The following is a 4,947-nucleotide window of genomic DNA, read 5'->3' as shown; positions in this document are numbered from 1 at the left end:
TTCAACATGTAATGAGTTCACATTCTGAAAGCTGAAGTTTTTTTAAACTGTAGGTTTTATATGAAGGTCATGTTCAGATGACTTTCTGAGAATCACTTATCTGGGAATCACGAATTTAGCTAGATCTAGTCCAAACTGGATCGGGACTGGCCTGTTTCCATTCTGTATATCCTGCTTCTGTGACAGCAGAACATCTAAGAACAGAATTTCACACTTTTCAGGGAGACGAATGAACCATAAATTTCTTTTCCTTCTTTCAATACTATTCCTCTACTCCCTACACCCAAGCTTCTTCCAGCCAAATAGAATCCTTTCTTTTCAGATGCACTCTTATTACCTCTTCTTACGTAACATCTACCATGTTTCCCCAAAAATAAGACAGGTCTTATTTTCTTTTGACACCCCCCCCCCCAAAATAAGCGCTTGGCCTTATTTTCAGGGAGGACTTATTATTTTTGAGGTGCAGGAGGTGGCGAGCATGGTCACCTCATGGCTGCTGCTGTGTTGCAATATTTTCAGGGAGGACTTATTTTCACGGGAGGGCTTATTTTAGAGCATATGCTCAAAAGCTCGCTTGGGCTTATTATCCGGGGGGGGGGGGTGTCTTATTTTCTGGGAAACAGGTTATCAATTCCAGCAATGATCTCCAAGCAATGATCTCTTCTCAACAATCATGTAATTCAGTCCCAAAGTTCTCCCCAGCATGAACACTTCGTGTTTTTATTTCACCACAAAGAACTTCCAAGGAATTCACTTTTTCATTGCTGGGCGCTCTGAATCCTCCAGAATGTTCTGACCATCATTACCAGCCCATTTCATAATTCATCATTATTATAGCTATATTCCAATATTTTCTGCTTTCTGTTGACATCTCCAAAGTTCTCAATTCATACTTTTCCACTTCCCAAACTCTCATGAAAATTTTCCTCAGGCTGTACCGCTGCTTTTTCCCTAAATCCGTGATGGTGAACCTATGGCACGCGTGCCACAGGTGGCACGCGGAGCCATTTGTTAGGGCACGTAAGGCATTGCCCTGTCAGTTCCAGCGCGCACGCGCCCACTGGCTAGCTGACTTTGGCCTTCTTTTAAGGCTGTTTTTCGCTCTCTGGAGGCTTCCTTGTGAAAAACCGGTCCTACGGGCAAACCGGAAGTTCAGGAATAGACTTCCGGTTTGCTCGTAGGGCCGTTTTTCACCCTCCAGAGCCTGAAGGAGGCTTCCCTGAAGGAGGATTCCCTATGGAAAAACCAGAAGTCACTTCCGGTTTGCTTGTAGGGCCATTTTTTGGGTGGGGGGGGATGTCCATGTGCGCTGGGATCGCACACATAGCATTATGTGTGGCACGCCCATGGAAAAAAAAACCTGCGTTCCCCCCGCTTTTGTCACGCGATCCAAAAAAGGTTAGCCATCACTGTCCTATATCATTGCTCTCTTCATCCCTGACCTCTCTCCATTGTGTCCCCTAGGACTCCTGATCTTCCTAGGACTCCTCTCCTCCACAAAGGCAGCCATGCACTATCAATCTTTCTAAAGTTGAACAGAGAGTTAGTTATGGGCATAACCCAAAAAATCATTATGGGTACATGCTATTTTAGACAAGATAATAAAGATATAATATCTCCCTAGCTTATAAGGTCCAGATTTCTTTTCAGTAGGTTTTGCTTTTCAAAACTTTGGTCCTAAGCTGCAGGGAACATTTATTCATAGTAAAGGACATGAGCAAAACAAAACATAACAATCCCATGCTGTATAAACTTAGGAGGCAAATGCTATTTTTAGCTGTTCTGTATATTCCCTGCTGTTCTTCATCGGATTCCGAATGTGCAGAAGGACATGCACGCATGACACTTAGCTATTCTAGCCAAGTCCTCCTCATGACCTTTTTTCCCCTCTTCTGAACAAGATGCAGAATATGTATGATGCGTTAAAGATAGATACTGTCATTAGTTGTGGTAACAAACATATTTTTCATTGTTTCCTACTTAGAATATGTAGCATCAAAACAATGCCAAGTCCACAGAAATCTTCACAAGGTTTTCTAGAGAAGTGTTGGCAGAGAACCAAGTCCCACTATTTAAACTCATTTTAGAAAACAAAAACATTGAGTATTTCACTCCCATTGAATATTTGATGATACTGGATCAAAGGTTGCTATCTGGACACAGTGGCCCTTACAAGTAAAATACTTGCATATTACGGTATATAAAATTAGTATCTGGCTTCAGTCCAGGTATAATAGTGTTTATGTAATATGACTCCATTCTGTTACTTTAAGTGCACGTAGCGTCTGCAGCCAAATGTAAAGTATGCTATTTCTGATATAGAACTGATGCCTCTTGGGATGTGCCATTTCAGAATGTACATTAGGGAACTGTATTTCTAAGCATGCCACAAACGAAGTCACTCTTGTGATAAGTAATCTTCTTTTTGAGCCTAATTTTGATTAGAATGTATATGTACAGGTGTCTTCTGTGAGAGGACTACATCATATCAGAAATTGCACTTGCAGGTTGATTTCTCATTGAAGAGTCTTCTAGTAATTTACCTTATTATTTCTAATAATTAACAATAATTTCTGATAATCATTATTCCTTCTAATAATTTCCAAATATGATAAATGTATGTTAGGGTTAGTGTCTTCTGGGAGATGCATCTAGACAGACTAGTCTTAGGATTCTTCTTCCTGCTCCTGGAGTTTCCACCCATTTTTGAAACATGGGGTAACTATACTGCCCTTACATGGTTGCTGTTCTTTGGGGGTTCTTTGCTGCCTGCTTCTTTCCCCACCAAGCTTGGATATTGGAAAACACAGTTGATGGCTCCAATTAGCAGCAGCAAGTTGGACCCAAGTCAAGTAGGTCCATCCAAGAATTGTTGTAGGAAGTAGTGGCCATCCTCTCCAACAATCACAGAGGATCGGGACAATGCAATAAAGGGGAAATCAGCAAGGAGATGGAAAAAAATGGTCTGTGGGTAACGGTAGTACCAGCCTCATAGAGGGCATCCCTACATTGATATTCCCTGACCCCCACACTCCCATCCTCAATAAATGACTTCTGGATAATCTATTTTTTTCATCAGCCAAAGAAGAAATAGCCAAGGAGGCACTGAACCTTGGGGACAGAAGGAAGAGGGGATGATCTCAAAGCAGGCTTTAAACTTCATCTTGCTTTATCTTGCCTTTGTGCCAGGCTGGCATCAATATGGAGACTATGTTGTGAAGACCTATCTTCAATAAACAATAAGCAGTTCATCTTAGACCCAAGGTGGAGATGGTGTGGGTCGGAATGACCATTCATCAATTCAATGGATACTTCAAAGGGATGATTTGAAAATAGTATTTCCTTGAACTATAAGTTATCATTGTCAATCCATCTCTACAGATAACTAGCTAGAAGTTCCAGCTAAACACTGTTGTCATTTTGTTGTCCCCTCCAGTATCAGCTTTGTATAATAAATATTATAGAGCATCAGGAAGCAGGAATGTGTTGGCTGCAGAATATGAATGAACAGCATCAGAGTAATTGGCTTCGAGCTGAAAATTCTTTACTTGTAATCTGAAATTAATTCCCTTCTGCTTTATGCTGCACATGAAGGATCAAAAGGGGGGGGGGGGAAGCCCTGCTCTGACGTATTTATACAAATAAATAGCCTGTCACCTGGAGCTGGTGAATAATTTTGCAGGATATAAATGGCAAGGAAGAATCTAAAAATAAACTGGTTTGCTGCAAACCTGCCTGCCTTGACTGTACTATGAGAATATAAACAAGGTCTCTGCTGCAAAGAGCCAAGAAAAGGTACATGCTCATATTTTTAAAAGATGTCCTCAGAATTAAATGCCACGGAAAGCAGTATTTGAATTTACATTCTTTGCTGATTTTATCTGGTATAAAATTCCTATTCTATCTCAAGAAGAATGCAATTGAATGAAAAATCTCATTTGAATATTTTGTGGCTCCTACTGACTTCAAGTAGATATTCATTTGTCATTGCTTCTCAGATTATTATTTTTTTTAAATTCCCAGGCTAACCTACAGCTCTAAAATTTCTTGGCAATGTCTCATGCCAGCACTAATGAGCACTTTACTTTAGTTTTTTTTCTACATCAGTTCATGTAGTGTAAGTGCACTGATTTCTATCAATACTCAATTGTTACTTTTGGAATTAACCTGATGCAGTTGATAAATTTGGGGAAAAAGCCAGACACACCCTGGATTAGATGTAGGTTATTACTTGGAGACCATGTGGAAGTACGTAGGTTGAAGGCTGGCATGGAAAGCAAAGAAAGAAAAAATGAAAAATTCTCCAGATGCAAGGCAAATCACTTCTGTACTGTTGCAAAGAAAATCACATGCATTTATGTAGTTACCAGAAATTAAGTTCAACACAAAAAACTACAACAGTGTTCCATGCATCCTGGTGTATAGTAATGCTGGCCACATGACCACTGCAGCATCTTTAGTCAGTGCTGGCTTCCTTTGCTAGGAAACAGAGATGAACATTGCCCACTAGAATTGGGCACAACTGGACAGGGCTAATCTTTACCTTTTCAGTTTACTAACATAGCACTGTGTAAATTTCATAGCGATAAGTATGTTCAGCTGTCATGACCTATATATCTCAGACACTTAATTTAACTCTCTTAGCATAATTCCAGAAGTGATATGATACTGTACTAAATACAGAGTTAGCTTTAGCTATGCAGTAAGTAATATCATCTTCCACAGTGAGAGGACAGTCAGTGAGAACATACTTCCTTAAATAACTGGATATAAGATTAAAATGAGCATTAGTAATACAGTAGGGTAGCATGAACACACACGTTCCCAGAGAGAAACCCTTGTTTCCCTAACAGATTTGGGAAAGAGAACACATGGCTAGCTGAGCAAAGCAATTGGTCCATTCCAAGTTTCTTTGGAAATACTGTATGTTCCATTGTGTTCAATAGA

Source organism: Natrix helvetica, assembly GCF_964273705.1.
Source record: "Natrix helvetica genome assembly, chromosome: 1".
In the NCBI taxonomy this organism is placed as follows: Eukaryota; Metazoa; Chordata; class Lepidosauria; order Squamata; family Natricidae; genus Natrix; species Natrix helvetica.
Note: the sequence above shows the minus strand (reverse complement) of the source record.